The 19,951-nt window shown below is 46.2% G+C and overlaps 1 protein-coding gene across 1 annotated transcript in view; it reads right to left on the bottom strand.

Annotated features, from left to right (window-relative positions):
• LOC145357124 (alpha-1,3-mannosyl-glycoprotein 4-beta-N-acetylglucosaminyltransferase C-like) overlaps positions 1-16,878 on the bottom strand; it is a 169,657-nt gene extending 152,779 nt beyond the window's left edge. The window contains exon 1 of the mRNA XM_080210279.1: positions 16,771-16,878. The gene's annotated coding sequence lies outside the window, so the exon portion shown is untranslated. The remainder of the gene's footprint in view (positions 1-16,770) is intronic.
• Positions 16,879-19,951: the final 3,073 nt, after the last annotated feature.

Raw genomic sequence — 19,951 nt, forward strand, 5'->3', positions numbered from 1 at the left:
TCCACCCTGGAAGCCCTGGATGAACCTGTATCTGGGGTCACCACTGAAGGTGTCAGAGCAGTTTTCTTGAAGGTGAACCCAGGGAAAGCAACCGGCCCGGATGCGGTATCAGGACAGGCACTCAGATCCTGCATGGATCAGCTGGCAGGGATATTCACACACATCTTCAACCTCACTTTACAACAATCTGAGGTCCCTATCTGCTTCAAGAAGATGACTGCTACCTAAGGAAAACCAAGTGTGCCTTAATGACTATCGGCCGGTGGCTCTGACATCCATCATTATGAAGTGCTTCGAAAGGTTAGTTATGGCACAAATCAATTCCAGCTTCCCAGACTACCTGGATCCATTACAATTTGCCTACCGCCGCAACAAGTCCGCAGCAGATGCCATTTCCCTGGCCCTGCACCCAAACCTGGAACACCTAGATAACAAGGACACCTATGTCAGACTCCTCTTTATTGACTACAGCTCAGCCTTCAACACTATTATTCCCTCAAACTTATCTCCAAACTTCATGGCCTGGACCTCGGCACCTCCCTTTGCGAGTGGATCCTGAACTTCCTAATTCACAGATCACAATCTCTAAGGATAGACAACAACACCTCCTCCATGACCATCCTCAGCACCAGTGCTCCACAAGGCTATGTTCTCAGCTGCCTACTATACTCCTTATACACCTATGACTGTGTGGCCAAATTCCCTTCCGATTCTATTTTCAAGTTTGCTGATGACACCACCGTACTGGGTTGGATCTCAAACAATGACGAGACAGAGTACAGGAATGCGATAGAGAATCTGGTGAACTGGTGCGGCAACAATAATCTCTCCCTCAATGTCAACAAAATGAAGGAGATTGTCATCGACTTCAGGAAGTGTAAAGGAGAGCATGCTCCTGTCTACATCAATGGGGACAAAGTAGAAAGGGTTGAGAGCTTCAGGTTTTTAGGTGTCCAGGTCACCAAGAACCTATCCTGGTGCCCCCCCCCCCAATGCTGACACTATAGTTAAGAAAGCCCCACCAATGCCTCTACTTTCTCAGAAGACTAAGGAAATTTGGCATGTCAGCTATGACTCTCACCAACTTTTACAGATGCACCATAGAAAGCATTCTCTCTGGTTGCATCGCAACTTGGTATGGGCTCCTGCTCTGCCCAAGACCGCAAGAGACTATTAGAGGTTGTGAATGTAGCCCAATCCATCACACAAACCAGCCTCCCATCCATTGACTCTGTCTACACTTCCCGCTGCCTTGGCAAAGCAGCCAGTATAATTAAGGACCCCATGCATCCGGACATTCTCTCTTCCACCTTCTTCCTTCGGGAAAAAGATACACAATTCTGAGGTCATGTACCAACTGACTCAAGAACAGCTTCTTCCCTTCTGCTGTCAGACTTTTAAATTGATTTACCTTACATTAAGTTGATCTTTCTCTATACCCTAGCCATGGCTCTTACACTACATTCTGCACTCTTTCATTTCCTTCTTTATGAATGGTATGTTTTGTCTGTATAGCATGCAAAAAACAATACTTTTTACTGTATATTAATACATGTGACAATAATAAATCAAATCAAATCAAAATCAAATCAAATGTGAAGGGATCAGTACTCTGCAGACAAAAGAAATATGACAGATAATGCACATTTTTGAATAAAAAAAGTGTGGGAAAAATAGACCACTGATGCATTTACTGTGGCAATGTCTCAACCAATTAGACCTGACTTATTACCCAATCAGCATCCTTTTTTTCATGCAGTATAAGTTATTGTCCCCTTTGAAATTTGGCATTCTTGTGTCAGCCCTGCTGAGTGCAAGACTAAAAGCTTCGACAGCACATCTCTTTTTTTCAGCAATAGTCAAGTTTTTGTAAGTTAATTTTAAACAAGTCTTTTTTGCTTAAAATTTCAGGGGATTGGTTCCGCAGGCCCTGGAAATCACCTAGTATTTGAATGTAAATTCAGAAAATGTTTCTGATTCAGGAGTGTTATAATAGCCACCCCTCTGAAAACTATTCTGTTTCACTAAATACATACACACAAACACACTGATAAATGACTAAAATCAGAAAAGGAGGTGATTAGGAAGTGAAACCAATGTATCTGAAATGAAACAAAGATATGCTGACAGTCCAGTGTAGACTGAGTTCCTCTGTGGACGGGATTTTCATTCTCGGGGCTATCTTTCCTAATTGATTCTACCAAAATGGAAAAGTGCAACTGACTAAGAAGCTGTGTACCAGGAAAAGGAAATAATATATTAAACCGCAAGAAAACAAGTTAAACCTCAATCACTAGTTTCCAGTCAGTTTGTGTGAATCAACAAGTTATGTTAATGTGAGCTACAGCCTCACACAAGCTCCGTGCAATCATTATCTCACGAGTGCAAAGGGGGTTTTTCTCACCGGTTTTGAAGCTGCCTTTTGGAACTTTTAGTTTTATGTTATGAATACGTGGCCTACCTCCAGCTCTGTAGCATTGCCAGGTCACACCCTACCTCCGCCTATCTGTTGCTGAAATCCCCGTCCATGTCTTTGTTAAACATAAGCTTGGCCGGTCTCCCACATTCTACCCTCCAGAACCAATCAAGAATCTTCTGCCCTTGTCCTTCCGTTGCACAAGCCATGTTGACCCATCAGCGCCCGTGCTCGCTGACCTACACCTGCCCTCAGCCGTACCTCACTTTTCAAATTCTCATTCCTCTTTCCAAATCGCAACATGCTTTTGCCCCTCGCTCTCTCAGCAATTTTCTCTAGTTCCCCATCCCTCCCCAATATCAACGCTCATCTAAGTCTGGCCTCTTGAGTGTCTCCAGTTTTAGCTGCTCCACCATTGTTGGCTGCACCTTTGGTTGCCAAAGCCCCAGGCTGGGATCATCCCCCCATGGTAGGTTTTTTTGGTTGCAGAGACAGGTCACCATTGTCGGGCAGTTGGATCTTCTGCTGCCAATAAAGTTAAAAGTCACTCTCACCAGCTGTGCCACCGGGGATGCCACCTTCTGGTGGTTACCCACCTCCGCTGCTGTGGGCTGCTGGAGAATCCTGGTCATGAGCTCTGGGAGTCTGTCCATAAACCCATTCTGCCTCTCTGCCTCTTTTTCCTTTGAGACACTCCATATAACCATCTCTTTGACAAATCTTCTTGTCATCACCATAAATGTCATCTCATATAGTTCACTGTCAAATTTTGCCTTACAACACTCTTGTGAAGAGCCTTATTAAAGGTCCTATATAAATACAAGGTGCTGTTGTTGTAAGGTTAACTGATGTGAAAACTGTAACAATTCATGCCCGTACAGTTGGGGACCAGCTTTCAGAGGCTGGAGTTAAGATATATTATTGTAACAGAGTAAAGGGACCAGTTGGGCATTGAATGTATGGAACTAAAAATAGACTCCTTCGCCCTGTCAGTTGTTTGCACCTTGAATAACTAATCTTTTAAAAGAAGCAAATAACAGGTTATACATCTTTTTCTATTGTGCATCAAGCCTGATATTGTTTATCAGGCAGCACGATGGCAAAATGGTTAGCATTGCTCGCCTCACAGTTCCAGGGACCCGGGTTCAATTCCAGCCTTTGGTCACTGTCTGTGTGGACTCTGCATGTTCTCCCCATGTCTGCACGGGCTTTCTCCAGGTGCTCTGGTTTCCTCCCACACTCCAAAGATGTGCAAGTTAGGGGGATTAGCCATGCTAAATTGCCTCTTTGTGTCCCAAGTTGTAATAGGTCAACTGGATTAGCCATGGTAAATGTGTGGGATTACCGGGATAGGGTGAGGCAAAGGGCCTGGGTAAGATATTCTTTCAGAGATTCAGTGCACTCAAAGGGCCGAATGGCCTCTTCTCCACTGCAGGGATTCTTTGTGTACAATATCAAAGAAGACAGGACACTGACATTTTCCAAATTTTCCAGTCATTCAACAAAGCTGTGTTGTAATTGATGGGTTATAGGCAGGAAGGGACTGATGTGTCTCACAAAGATCTGTTTCAGTGCCTCAACTATTCATTGTATTAATTAACAACTTAGATGATGGGATAGAATCGTGAATCCAAGTTTGTCAATGAACCAAAAATAGGAGGCATTGCAAACAATGTTAAAGGAAGCAAAACTTTGCAAAGCATTATTAATAGATTATGTAAATAGTCAAATCAATGGTTCAATGTACATGAGTGTGATATCATTCACTTTAGACCTAAAATGAAAAGATCAGACTACTTTCTAAATAATAAAAGCGAGAAACAGTGGAGGTCCAGAGTTTTCCACGTGTAGAGGTTAGTAACATATGGATAGATCCAGAGCATAATCGACAAGGTTAATGGAATGTGGGCCTTTATTATCTGGAGATTTAGAATACAAGGGGGCCTATAACTGTGTTCCAGCTGTGCAAAGCCCAGGTTACAGCACCCCTGGAAAACAGTTTTGGGCTCCACACCCAATGGAGGATCTGTTGGTTTTGGAAGGAGTGCAGCGTACTGGAATAATATCTGCAAACCAGGGGTTAAATTATGAGGAGAGATTACACAAACAAGGTTTAATTCCCTGGAATGAATGCTGTTGAGGGGTGAATCGATTGAAATTTTCAAGCTATTAAGGGAAAATGATAGAAAGAAACTTTTTTTTTAAAGTAAAAGTTAAAATTTATTTACTGGTCGCAAGTAAGGCTGACATTAACACTGCAATGATGTTACTGTGAAATTCCCCTAGTCGCCACACTCTGGCACCTGTTCAGGACAATGTACCTAACCAGCAGTCTTTCAGATTGTGGGGGGAAACTGGAGCACCCAAAGGAAACCCACGTAGACACGGGGAGAATGTGCAAACTCCACACAGACAGTGACCCGAGCCAGAATTTGAACGCGGTCCCCTGGCGCTGTGAAGCAGCAGCACTGACCACTGTGTTGCCATGCCATCCCAAATGAACAATGTAGTCGGTAGGATTTCTGCTGGCTGGAGCGACTATAGAGGATATGGCCAAACTGAGATGCAGACGTGGTGAAGCTACAACACAGGCATGCAAAACTGTGAAAGGCCATCCTGTAAACCGATCTAAGCAATCCCACAACCAATAGATAAAATCAAAGCTCCTGCCACATTCAATGATGAACGGTGGTAGAATTTGAACAACTGTAGAGTGTAGAAGGCTCCACAAGCATTCTCAATATTGGGGAACCCAACACATCAAAGCAAAATACAAGGTTGAAGTATTTGCAACTATCTTCAGCCAAGAGACGAGTAGATAATCCATCTAGGTCTCCTTCTGAGAGGTCCCCAGAATCACAGATGTCAGTATTCAGCCAACTCTCTCCACAGAATGTCAAGAAACACCCACTGACACTGGATTCTGCAAAGGCTATGAGACCTGACATCATCCTGCCTGGAGTGCTGAAGACTGTACCCCTAGCCAAGCTTTCCAGTGCAGCTACTGCACTGGCACCTACCCAGCAATCTGGAAAATTGCCCAGTTATGTCCTGTCCACAATAAAATGGACAAAATCCAATCTGGCCAATGACTGCCCCATCAGTCTACCCTCAATCATTGGCAAGGTGATGAACAGTGCCATCAATGATGCTAACATGTTACACTCACACACCAATAACCCACTCACTGACATTCAACAGGAACACTTGTCTCCTAACTATATTACAGCCTTGCTCAAAACATGGATAAAAGAGCAAAAATCCAAAGATGAGGTGAGAGTGACTGCCTTTGACACCAAGACAGCATTTGGATAAGATCAAGGGGCCTTAGCAAAACTGAAGACTCTGGGAATCAGGGAAGAAACACTGATTGGAGTCATACCTAACACAGAGGTAAATGGTTGCTGCTGGAAACCAATCATCTCAGCTTCAGGACACTGCTGCGGAGGATCCTCAGGTTTGTTATAAGCCCAAACCATCAATGACTTTCATAAGGTCAGAGTGGGATAGTCACTGATGATGGCACAATGTTCACTGCCATGCGAGACTCCCAGATAATGAAGCAGCCATGTTCACATGCAACAAGACCTGGGAGACTTTCAGGCTTTGGCCAATTAGTTGCAAATAACATTCATAACACACCATCTCAACAAGAGAGAACCCAACCATCTCTCCTTGACATTCAATGGCATTACCATCACTGACTCCTTCCGCTATCAACATCCTGCAATGAGAAACTGAACTGGAGCAGCCAGATAAACACTGTGGCAACAAGAACACCCCTTCACTGTCGCTGTGTCAAATTCCTGGAACTCCCTCCCTAACAGCACTTTGGATGTGTCTACACCATGGGGTGCAGTCTTTCGAGAAGGTTCCTTCTCAAGGGCAGTTAGGGATGGGCAATAAACACTGGCTTTACCAGCACTGCATACATCACATGAATGAATAATACTAATTGGAGCTAAGCCTTTCTGCAATGATGCGAGGAGATTCTTCTGCACATAGAGCTTGACGCTGGGTCAATTATCAATTTCTAATCTGAGATTGATAATCACTTTGGTGAACAAAACACTCAATGGAATGAGGCAAAGGTGGATTTATAGGGTTCAGTTACAGATCAGCTTTGTGAATATGAGAGCAGGCGCAAGGGGTGAAATGCTCTCTTGCTGTTCTAATGCTCGTATTACAGCAACAATTATAATCAACATTTAGCAGCTGGGTTCTCGGCTGGTATATTTATAATCTGGCGGCACTGCAGCTATTATCTTGATGCAAATATTTGATCCTCATTTTTGGAATTAACCTTTGAGGCTTCAATCAGATTCTTAACCAAATGTTGATCCACCTGTTATTACCAAATGTCTTCAAGATGCTTCCCAGCGCTCGCTCACAGGTCATTGATAATAGCGGCGCACTCACTGGATAACTTTATTGAATGTTAGCATCCAGATTCAGGGATGGACAGTCTGCTGTAGTTGTATAAAGGTTTGGCTGGAATGAAGCTGGAGAATGTGCCAGGACCCTGGTCAGTTTTTCTCCCTAGTTAGCCTAATGGAAGTTGGAAACCCAGCACTGGAGGGTCTGCTGGGTGAGTTTATCACATCCTGGGACATACTTGTCTTTGTCAATCTCTCATCCTTATTTTCCAGTCTCTCTCTCCTGCCCCCTCCCTATCTCCGTAGCTTTCTCCAATCCCATCATTTCTGAGAACTCTGCATTTCTCCAAATCTCTTGCACACTCCCAACTGTAATCAGTCCAGTGCTGGTGACCATTGCCTGGGGCCTAAACTCTAGATTAGTCCCCCTGAACCTCCCTGCCTCTCAGCCCCTGAGACACTTGTTAAAAGCCACTTCTTTGCCTAAACTTTTGGTCATTTGTCTTAATGTCTCCTTATGTGATTTGGTGTTAAATTCTGCTTGATAAGGTTCCGGTGAAGCACCTTGGGAGATTTTATAATGTTAATAGGCACCATATAAATGCAGCTTCATTCTGTTGTTTACTGACTAATGAAATGTTAAACACGCTTACGTCAGCAACAGTACAGCTGGATAATCTGGACATGCCATTCACTGGAAATATAGGATCACAATGTATCTATTATCACTGAGTTCCTCACCAAACAATACATAGGGTTGGATAGAATTGTATAGGGTATACAGCACAGAAACAGGCCATTCAGCCCAATAAGGTCAATATTTATGCTCCATCTCAGCATCCACCCATCTTTCCTCATCTATATCTAACATCAGAACTATCTAGTTCCTTCTCATTCATTTTCTTGTCTAACTTCCCCTTGCGAGGGGGATTGAATATAAAAGTAGGGAGGTCTTGCTGCGGCTGTATAGGGCATTGGTGAGGCCGCAGCTGGAGTACTGTGTGCAGTTTTGGTCGCCGCACTTACGCAAGGATATTTTGGCCTTGGAGGGAGTGCAGAGGAAGTTTACTAGGCTGATACCGGAGTTGAGGGGGTTGAGCTATGAGGAGAGGCTGAATAAACTAGGCTTGTACTCGTTAGAGTTTAGAAGAATGAGGGGAGATCTCATTGAGACGTATAAGATGATGAATGGGATGGATAGGATAGAGGTGGAGAGACTCTTCCCGCTCAGAAAGGATAATAGGACTAGGGGGCACAGCCTTAAGATAAAGGGGGGGTGGTTTAGAACGGAGTTGAGGAGGAACTTCTTCACTCAAAGGGTGGTGAATCTCTGGAATTCTCTGCCCGTTGAAGTAGTGGAGGTTGCCTCGCTAAATATTTTTAAGACGCGGGTTGATGGGTTTTTGATAGGCGAGGGGATTAAGGGTTATGGGGAGAGGGCGGGAATGTGGAACTGAGCCACGACAGATCAGCCATGATCTTATTGAATGGCGGGGCAGGCTCGAAGGGCTAGATGGCCTACTCCTGCTCCTATTTCTTATGTTCTTATGTAAATACATCTTTGTTATTTCATTCAATTCCCTCTGGTAGCGAGGTCTAAATTCTCACTAATCTCTGGGTGGACGGTTTTTTTTGAATTCCGCTTTGTGACCAACTTGTGTCAAAGGCCTCTAATTATTCTCTCCCCTACAAGGATCATGTATCCACTCCATAAAAACCTCTCACATTTTAAAATGCCATCCATTAGGTCACCCCTCAGCATTCATTGGTCAAGAGAAGAGACATGCCAATCTTTTCTGATGTGTATTAACAGAGAAAATGGGAGCAGGAGGAGGCCATTTAGTCCTTCTCGCCTGCATGACCATTCGATATGATCATAGTTGATCGTGCCGAATTTCAGTATCCCACTCCTGCTTTCTCTCCACACCCCTCAACCCCTTTAGCCACAAGGACCATGTTTAGCTCCCTAAACATCAAAACCAAACCAGGCATTTCCAGTTTCAGAGTTGCATATTTCCTTTGCATCCTCTCCATTGCTTCTTTTGATAATCGGGGCTTGAAACTCACATTCTGAGACTTTTTCATGGTCCACCCCCACTCTGATTCCCATGGTGGACAGAACAGAAAAATTCCCCCCTGTGCATGTGGTGGGCTCTGATGTGGATGTAGAATCCTCTCTGGGGTGAAATCATATTCTTATTTCACACCGGGTAGCCTGCCCAGAGTGAAAGGTGGCTCCCTGTTGCCCTGACAGTGAGGGCTGGGGTGGGATTGAGTCAGGCACTGAGCCCAGCGGTATCCCCAAGCACTTTTGGCAACCTCAATTAATCTTCCAGCGGACAAGCAAATAGGTCCTGCTGCACAGAAATTAACTTGGTGATGTTCTTGCAGCTTTTTGGCTGAGAAATTATCCTGACTAAAACCTTCACCGTGTATATCGGAGCTCTGAAATGTGCTGTGAATATCGGTAGGGTCTGTCCAGTATCTGTCACTGATCTAACTATACCTTGTGGCAGCAGGAGAGAGAGGGGGGAAAGAGTTGGGGAGAGGGTTCCTTTCACCTATTTACTTTAGTGAAGAAATTAAAGAGAATGACTAAGCCAATCTCCAACACCTTCCATGACTTTGGGACATCCCAGAGACCCTCACTGCTTTTTGGTCATGGACATAACATGGAAAATGTGTCAGCCAGCAAGTTGCGCACAGCAAGATCTCAAAGAGGTCTGCAAGGCTGAGGTAGAATCATAGAATCCCTACTGTGCAGAAAGAGGCCATTTGGCCCATTGTATCTGCACTGACCACAATCCCTCCCAGGCCCTACTGTCATACCTCACACATTTACCCTGACACTAGGGACATTTTAGCACAGCCAATTAACCCAACCTGCACCTGTGAGAGGAAACCGGAGCACCCGGAGGAAACCCACACAGACACGGGGAGAATGTGCAGACTCCACACAGACAGTGACCTGAGGTTGGAATTGAACCCGGGTCCCTGGCTTGGTGAGGCAGTGATGCTAACCACTGTACCACCATGCAAACTGCAATGTTGGATCTTTTGCATCCTCTTGAGAGGGTAGAAGTGACCTCAGAGTAACATCTCACCTGAACACTGGCAGCACAGGCAGTGCGGCACTCTCTCAGGGCTGCCTTGGGACTGGAGACCTATGTGTTCATCTTTCTGTGGTGGGACTTGGACATCGAATTCATTTCCCTGCTGTAGGACCTGCTTCTCGACTGATGTTGTCAAAGTCCTTGGGGTTGCCATTGGGCTCAGTGTCTGATTCAATCCCACCCTAGCCCACACAGCCAGGCAACTGGAAGATGCATTTCAGGCTGGGCGGGCCTTAGTTGGCCACCCAATGTGAAATTGTGTAGAGGGGAGAGAATGTTCCAGTGTTTACAGATGCCCAAAGCTATCTGGAGGGTACATCAGATCCAGTGGCTATTGCCACAGCTCTAGATTGCCAGTTTGAGGTGTCGCAGCTAGGAATAGTGGCTGTGGTGAGGAGGCCTGGGATGGTTGCCAAGCAAGAGAGCGCGTGCTGGGGGCGGCAAACAAAATGTAGTTGTCCCCTTCCGTAGGAGAATAATTCAAAAAAAACTTTTTAATTATGCACGGATCTGATCTTACCCTACCTCACCTGCTGGGTTAGCTGAGATACGTCTGATGATGAACCTTTGGTATCTGTATGCTGTGTTATAATGGAGGCCTGGTTCATAGGGAGTCTAGAATCATAGAACCCTACAGTGCACAAAGAGGCCCTTCGGCCCATCGAACCTGCACCAAACACAATCCCACCCAGGCCCCACCCCCATATCCCTATATTAATCCCTCTAACCTACGCATCCCTGGACACTAAGGGGCAATTTCTTAGCATGGCCAATCAACCTAACCCGCACATCTTTGGACTGTGGGAGGAAACTGGAGCACCCGGAGAAAACCCATGCAGACACGAGGAGAATGTGCAAACTCCACACAGACAGTGACCTGAGCCAGGAATTGAATCCAGGAGCTGTGAAGCAGCAGTGCTAACCACTGTGCTACCGTGCCACCCTGTCTAATGTTAAGGGAGCCCATACTCTCAGTTTAATCCTCCACGTCCCCTGTTTCATTACAGTGGTAACATGCCAAATGGCCATGGATTTTCAAGGCCAATATTTTCTGTAAACGTCAATGTTTCCCTTGTACAGATTGATCTACTTTGTTCAAACTCTGGCACAGATTTGTCACAGAGCCAGTTCAGAAAGCTCACAAAATCAAAAACAAATCTGGCAATCTCAAAAATATGACAGCGGCAAAATCGCAAATAAAAATTGCCTGTGCTCTGGGAGCCTTTAATCCCACCACTGGATGACGCATTTGATAACATCTTAACTCCAGCCGACTATTTTTGTCCGTGTGAAGAGCGCAAAATCTAGAATTTGTTAAGAGGCTTTTTAATGGCCTTAATTGGCCCTGCAGTTGGGCACAGCTCCAATTCCTGCGCTGCCTGGTTATCTCAATATTCCATGTGTGCACGGTGACATTGGAACGCAACCCTGATACCATCTGGCGCAATTCTATGCATGTTCAGGTTTGGCACGTGCCTGATTGAGTGCGGTAAAACTCTGCTATGGTAACCGGAACTGCACACGGCACTCTCAGTGTGGTCTAACAAAGCGCTTTAACATAACCCCCCACTTTTCAATTCTACCCCCATCAAATTGAAGCCTAGTTTTTTTATCTGGCTTTACTAACCTTCAGAATAACTTTTAGTGATTGACTTCGTGCTATCCTGCTTTGAAAAAGATGGGGTGGGCATGATGGCAAGCAAAGTCCACCAGCAGATTTTCACACCTACGCACTCCCCATGTGTCTGATATTTTATGGGAGTGGGGTTGGTGCCTCTGACATAGAATCATAGTGCAGTGCAGAAGGAGGCCATTCAGCCCATCCAGGCTGCAAAATCAATACTGCCCACACGGAGAGTGAGCAATCCCACCCAGACCTTATCCCCGCTTAGTTAACCTGCTAACCCCGCTAACCTATCACGGCCCAGGACACTAAGGGTTAATTTAGCATGTCCAATCAACCTAACCTACACATCTTTGGAGTGTGGGAGGAAACCCACTCAGACATGGGGAGAATGTGTAAATTCCACACAGATAGTGACCCAAGCCAGGAATCGAACCTGGGTCCCTGGAGCTGTGAAGCAGCAGCGCTAACCACTGTGCCACCGCGCCACCCTATTCAGGCTCTTAAGGTCTCATCCTTCTCCTGGATTAACCCGCGACTGAGGGGGGGAGGCTCATGTCACATGGGAGGCTTGGCCGTTTTAGCAGATTGAGGATCAGGCAAGGGAGGGGATTTCATTGTGAGGGTACCCTGGCCTCAGCACAGCCTCCCCCAAGTTCATTCCCCCCTCCCCCTTTAACCTAACTCCAGTCCTCTGAACCCGGCTCTCTCACCCTGACCCCATCCCCTCTCCCCAACCCCATTCCCATTCACCACCCCCTTCTCTGAAAACTCCGACTTTGGAAATTCCTGGGCTCCTCAGTGTGGTGGGACTGCCTGTAGCTCCAGCGCCGGCCACCGCACCCAGCTAGCACTGTAAGGACCACAGAGACACTGGCCATCTGAATGGGTGGGAGTTCTCTAAGGTGGGGGCCAATTACCCACCGCTGAGATAGGGGCAGATATCTTATGTCAAAGCAAAATTAACACTGCCCACGCAGACACGGGGAGAGTGAGGAGACTCCGCACACATACACAGTGACCCAAGTGGGTAATCCAACCTGGGTCCCTAGTGCTGTGAGGCAGCAGTAGCACAATGGTTAACCCTGCTACCACACAACGCCAGGGACCCCGGTTCAACTTGGGTCAGTGTCTGTGTGGAGTTTGCACATTCTCCCCGTTTCTGCATGGGTATTCACCGGGTGCTCTGGATTCCTCCCACAGTCTGAAAGATGTGCTGGTTAGGTGCATTGGCCGTGCTAAATTCTCCCTCTGTGTACCCAAACAGGCATTGGAGTGTGGCGACTAGAGGATTTTCACAGTAACTTCTTTGCAGTGTTAATGTAAGCCTGCTGGTCACTAATAAATAAACTTTAAATTGCTGCAGAGCAGTGACTGTGACCCGAGGCAGGACTCCTTGAACATTTTACTTGGTGGTGGGGAGGCTGGTGGGGACTGCACTGCCCCATAAAATCCATCCTCTTGTTTCCCCACCAAGAGTTGCGCCTTCCAAACAGGAAGTAATATTCTTCCTACGAGAATGTGACACCCCACATTTATCTGTGTTGAATGAAGTTTGCTGCCACTTTCTGTCATTAGAATTCATTGTCTAATTACCCCCAGACAATGGGGACAGCCTGTCGAGGGCTCTCATTACTCATGGGGACTATTCATTCTCCAGCGGACTTTTATGATCTTCATTGAGTTCCTAGAATAGGATCATATAATCCCTGCGGTGCAGAAGGAGAGCATTCGGCCCATCGAGTCTGCACTGACCACAGTCCCACCCAGGCCTTATTCCTGTGACCCCACATACTTACCCTGCTAGTCCTCTCACACCAATCAATTTAGCACAGCCAATCTACCTAACCCACACATCTTTGGACTGTAGGTGGAAACTGGAGCACCCGGAGGAAACCCACACCGACATGGGGAGAATGGGCAAACTCCGCCCAGACTGTGACCCGAGGCCAGGAATTGAACCCGGGTCCCTGGCGCTGTGAGACAGCAGTGCTAACCCACTGTGTCACCGTGCCTCCTGGGAATCGAACCTGGGTCCCTGGCGCTGTGAGGCAGCAGTGCTAACCCACTGTGTCACCGTGCCCCCGGGAATCGAACCTGGGTCCCTGGCGCTGTGAGACAGCAGTGTTAACCCACTGTGTCACCGTGCCCCCCGGGAATCGAACCCGGGTCCCTGGCGCTGTGAGACAGCAGTGCTAACCCACTGTGTCACCGTGCCCCCCGGGAATCGAACCCGGGTCCCTGGCGCTGTGAGACAGCAGTGCTAACCCACTGTGTCACCGTGTCCCCGGGAATCGAACCCGGGTCCCTGGCGCTGTGAGACAGCAGTGCTAACCCACTGTGTCACCGTGCCTCCTGGGAATCGAACCCAGGTCGCTGGCGCTGTGAGACAGCAGTGCTAACCCACTGTGTCACCGTGCCCCCGGGAATCGAACCCGGGTCCCTGGCGCTGTGAGACAGCAGTGCTAACCCACTGTGTCACCGTGCCCCCCCCGATGAGTCTATGAGTTCCTCGTGTAAGTGACACTCATTTATTCAGCATCCTCATCCAATGGTGTGAAGTTTGAGCTCAGCAAATATGCCAGTATTTTTGAGATTCACACCACGTTGGTGTTCAGGAATTAATATTACTGCATTAATAATGTCATACTCAAAATTCACACTGTAAAGTGCTGGCAAATCAAATATCCTTTGACAAGCAAAGAGACCAGAATAAGTATCCTTACTTGTGAAATGGGCTGTAAATTTAAATCGATCAAGCCTTTCCTGCCCAATAAAAATTATCTGGACCAGCTGTATATTTTTAATGATAACACTCCCTTGTTGATTTTCCAAATCCAGCAGGAAATAGGGATCAGAAGGTTACGCATTATTAATGTAAGCAACTGGGATATCGTGCAGAATGAGCACCCAAATTTCCGATATTTCTGAAGGTGTGCCACGTTCCCAGCTGGGATCAGGAAGCGTGGGATTACATCTGTCTGAGAGAACTGGTCCTTTTTTTAAATATTGGTTCATGGGACGTGCTGGCTGGGTCAGCATCTATTGCCCATCTCTAGTTACCCTGGAAGGGGCAGTTAAGAGTTAACCACATTGCTGTGGCTCTGGAAAAACATGTAGGCCAAACTGGCTAAGATTTCAAAAGAACAAAGAAAAGCATAGCACAGGAACAGGCCCTTCAGCCCTCTAAGCCTGCACCGATCATGATGCCCAAACTAAACTGAACGAAATCCTTCTTCCCTAACACGGTCCTTATCCCTCTATCTCCTCCCTATCCATGTACCCATCCAAATGCCCCTTAAGTGTTGCTAATGCGCCTGTTTCCACCACCTCCTCCGGCAGCATGTTCCAGCCACTCACCACTCTCTGCGTGAAAAATGTCTTCCACACATCTTTAAACTTTCCTCCTCTCACCTTGAACTTGCACTGTCTTATGATTGACACTTTCACCCTGGGCAAAAGCCTCTGACTATCCACCCTGTCTGTGCCTCTCATCATTTTGTAGCCGTCTATCAGGTCTCCCCTTAGCCTCTGTCTTTCCAGTGAAAACAATCCTAGTTTATCCACCCTCTCCTCCCAGTCAACACCCTCGAGACTAGGCAACATCCTGGTGAACCTTCTTTGTACTCTCGCTAAAGCTTTCACATCCCTCTAGTATTGTGGTGACCAGAACTGCACACAATTCTCCAAATATGGCCTAACCAGGGTTCTATATAGCTGCAACATGATTTTCCAACTCTTGCACTCAATGCCCTGGCTGATATAGGCAAGCATGCCTTATGCTTTCTTAATCACCTTGGCCACCTGTATTGCCACTAAAAAGGAACTGTGGACCTGTACGCCCAGATCCCTCTACATGTTAATGTTCCTAAGGGTTGTAGGGGATTTTTTATTCCACATGTGGTGATCTCTGCTACAACTCTTGGATGTGTGTGTCTCTCCTAAAATTTAAATTTTGTTTATTAGTTTCAAGTAAGGCTTACATTAACACTGCAATGAAATTACTGTGAAATTCCCCTACTCTGGCACCTGTTCAGGCCAATGCACCTAACCAGCATGTCTTTCAGAGTGTGGGAGAAAATGGGAGCAGCTGGAGGAAACCCACACAGACACAGGGAGAACATGCAAACTCTACGCAGACAGTCACTCAAGCTGGGAATCGAACCCTGGTCCTTGGTGCTGTGAAGTGCTAACCACTGTGCTACCGTGCCGTCCCTGCAGATGGAGGAAATGGCACAAGTGTCACATTGGGTCAACTTTGCAGGAACGAGAGAGAAAAGTGAGCCACTGTTTGTGCTTGACCAGTGAACCCTCTTGAGTGAGTGTTTCCAAGGCACCCCAATCTCTATGACTCTAGACTTTATGTCCTAGCTCTGTGATCCACCAGAATGCAAAGAGAGGTGAGTGGGTGACACAAAAGGCCAAATTTTATTTAGGAAGGAATGAAATTAACCAGAGCTGTCAACTTGCACACATAACCAGTTCCTGTGCTATAGAAGCAAGAGACTATAATGATATTTTTAGTTTAACACAATTTTACACAATTTCCCAACCACCAGTACTTGGCTAATTGGGGATTTCTATGGACTGTAGATTATACTCACCGCTCCTGGGGTCAAAGGAGCAGTATTGCCTCTAAAAAGATGTCAGGGCTGTCTTGCCTTCAAGAGACACGAACCTTTGGTTGCATGGTTAGGTCAGTATAAAATTCTTTGCTGTACAACCTTCAGTCTCGGGTTGTGTCTGCAAATGCAGTTTTTTTGCTGGTAGATACTTGTTGAATTTCTTTCTTGGGAGAGTTAATTTAGAGTCTTTTCAGCTGTTGAAGTTGATAAAGTTTGTTCTGCTTGGAGAAGAGTTTGGGTTAGGGTTAGGGTTAAGGTTAGGGTTAGGGTTAGAGTTAGGGTTAAGGTTAGGGTTAGGGTTAGGGTTAGAGTAAGGGTTAAGGTTAGGGTTAGGGTTAGAGTTAGGGTTAAGGTTAGGGTTAGGGTTAGGGTTAGGGTTAGGGTTAAGGTTAGAGTAAGGTTAGGGTTAGGGTTAGGTTTAGGGTTAGAGTTAGGGTTAGGGTTAGAGTTAGGGTTAGAGTTAGGCTGTGGTTGTGGAGAAGTGAACGAACCCGTGTGCTCGGGCTGAAGGAGTCCCGTGTTCTTTGTCTTTATCCAATTTCAAAAAGATTCAGCGTTTGAAATTCTGGCAGGCTTCTAAAAATTAAATGTAATTATTAGCCACAAGAAGACTTACATTCACACTGCAATGAAGTTACTGTGAAAATCCTGTTGGGCTTCTCCCAATGGTTGCTCGAATTTGATGAGAGTGCTTGGAGCTGATAAGGTGCAAAATGGTTTTTTGATGGGCCCCCGGAGGTGTTAATCGCTTTCCCATGGAGATGGTTTTGCAAGACACAGCCTGGAGCCAAACCTGTTGGATTTCGCAGACAACTTGGAGGCTGTAATGTTACTGTCTATAGATGTTGCAATGGTTGGTTTTTTTAGTCAGATCCAGTCGCGCCTGTTTTTGTATAACTAGCAGGCTAGTTTTTCCCATGACTCATTGTCCTTTGTCTGCTTAAGCAATTCTCAGTTGGCTTTGATAAGGCTGTGTATCTCTTTGTGTGTCAACGTCTTATTTACAGCCACTTTAAATCCATGTGCTTTGAAACATAGAATTTTAAGTTTATCTGTAGTTCAGCCAGTTTGCCCATATTCCACATATTATAGCATAAAATGTAGATTCACCTCATCTTGCAGGGAACTGAGGACCTGCACATCCAGGTCCCTCTGTACTGTTGATTTGTTCTGTTCCAGCATTTACAGTATAATTCACCCTAAATTTGATCCTTCAAAATGCATCAGCTCACATTTGTCTGGATTAAATTCCATCTGCCATTTCTGTGCCCAAGTCTCCAATCTATCCTCCATCAATCTTCACGTCATCCACAAACTTAGTAATCAAACCACCCACGTAATCTTCCAGATCATTTATACGTACTATAAACAACAGAGGTCCCAGCACCGATCCCTGTGGACCACTAACTACAGATCTCCATTCTGAAAAACAGCCTTCCACTGCTACTGTCTGACTTCTATCACCAAGCCAGTTCTGTACCCATCTAACCAGCCCACTCTGAATCCCATGTCATTTTAGTTTTTGTACCAGTCTGCCATGTGGGATCTTGTCACATTCCTTACTAAAGTCCATGTAAACCACATCCACAGCCCTTCCCTCAGCAATTATCTCTGTCACCTCTTCAAAAAACTCAACCAAAGTTGGTGAGACATGACCTTCCCCTACAAAACTATGCTGCTGTCACTAAGTTGTTTATTTTCCTCCAAATATGCATATACCCTATCCCTCAGTATCTTCTCCAGAAGCTTCCCCACGACTAACGTCAGACTCACCGGCCTATAATTTCCTGGATTATCTCTGCTTCCTTTCTTAAACAACTTTGGCCACTCTCCAGTCCTCTGGAATCTCACCTGTGGCCAAAGAGGATGTGAAGGTAGCAGTTAGGGCCCCAGCTATTTCTTCCTTTGCCTCCTTAATGCAATTTAGGATTCTCAACACTTCCTCCTTCGACATTCTCTCGGGCGTTCACATACCTGTCACTGACCTCAACATCTGCCATATCCTTCTCCTTGGCGAATACCGATACAAAGTACTCATTAAGGATCTCATCCAGTTCCTGTGGCTCTCAGCATAACTTCCTTCCCTTGTCCTTGAGTGGGCCTACTCTTTCCCTTTCTACCCTCTTGTTCCTAATATATGCATAAAAAGTCTTGGGATTCTCTTTGACCCTGTTTGCTAAATGAATTTCATTGCCCCTTTTAGCTCTCCTAATTCCAGGTTTAAGTTCCTTCCTATTTTCACTGTACTCCTCAAGTGCTTCATCAGTTTTTAAATGCCTATCGTATGCTTCCTTTTTCCTTTTAACTAAGGTTACAATTTCTCTTGTCATCCATAGTTCCCGAATCCTGCCATTTCTATCCATCATCTTTACGGGGACATGCCTGTCCTGCATTTCAATCACTGGCTTTTAAAAGCCTCCTACAAACCACTCATGGATTTGCCCTCACATAGGCCGCTCCCAATCCATACTCCCCAGTTCCTATCTAATTTGGATGTAATTGACCCTTGCCCAATTAATCACCCTCCCCCAAGGACAGGCCACTCTTGTCCTTGTCCATGACTACCCGAAATCTTATGGAATTATTGTCACTAATCCCAAAATACCCCACCACCGAAATGTCGATCACCAGGCCTGGCTCATTTCCCAATACCAAATCAAGTATGGTCCCCTCCCTGGTTGGATTGTCAACACGCTGCATCCAAAAACCCTCCTGGACACATCTAACTAATTGCTTTTCATCCAAGCCATGGCTGTAAGGGAGCCCCAGTCAATATGGGGGAAGTTGAAGTCACCCATCACAGCTTTCCTCCCCTAAAGGATATTAGTGAACTAGATGGGCTTTTATAACAATTGACAATGGTTTCATGGTCATCCGTAGATTCTTAATTCCAGATTTTTTAATTGAATTCAAATTTCACTCGCTGCTGTGACAGACTTTGAACCAAGGTCCCCAGAGCATTAGCTGACTTTCTGGGTTAATAATCTCTCAATCGTACCACTAGACCCTCACATCCCCAAATGAATGTTAGCAGAAGCATGTTTACTTTATTACATCGAGGTTGGAGTGGATGAGGGAAGAAATCTTGCAGCAATTGTATAGTTCCTTGGTGAGCTCAACCCTATGTGCCAATTTTTGTTTCCTTTACTTGTCCAGGGACAATACCACCCATGCCACTCCTCCCTTATGCAAGTTAAATTTATTGAAACAGTAATTTCCATGTGTTTGGCGAGCTTGGCTCTTAATCTCCCCTCTATGGCCTTGCTGGAAGAGGTTCTCTCCAGTAAGGAAAACACCTACTCCCCATGAACAGGGAGCAGTTGTGTTGCCCTCTCTGGTAAAACTGGAGGTCAAGGGCAAGAGGGCTGCCCCTTACTCAGTGACAGCCTGGCACCTTGGCACTGCCAGTTTGGCACATTGGCAATGACCACCATTCATCATGGCACTGCAAGATGAGGCCTGGAGGGGGCAGGCCTAATGGGGTCAGGGCCTATGGTAGGCAGTGCTTGGAGGGGGTGGGGCCAGGCCAGGATGGCCCGATTGGGGAGGTGGTCCGCTGCACATTCTGCCTGTGATCAATGGCGGGGGAGGGGGGGGGAGGGATTGATCGGTCTGGGCGGTAGGGGGGACCATATTTTTAGGCAGTGTGGGGCTGGTGATCAGCCATGAGCTCCCACGATTGCTGGGGGGTGGTAATGAGTAGAGGCTGCCTGCATCAGCAGAGGGCTGACAGATCTCTCTCTCTTTGTCAGGCCTTTGCTGTTGGAATTGTGCATGTGCAGCCACAGCGGTCTGCA

Source organism: Carcharhinus amblyrhynchos, chromosome 22 (assembly GCF_965287045.1).
Source record: "Carcharhinus amblyrhynchos chromosome 22, sCarAmb.v2.hapA, whole genome shotgun sequence".
Lineage (NCBI taxonomy): Eukaryota > Metazoa > Chordata > Chondrichthyes > Carcharhiniformes > Carcharhinidae > Carcharhinus > Carcharhinus amblyrhynchos.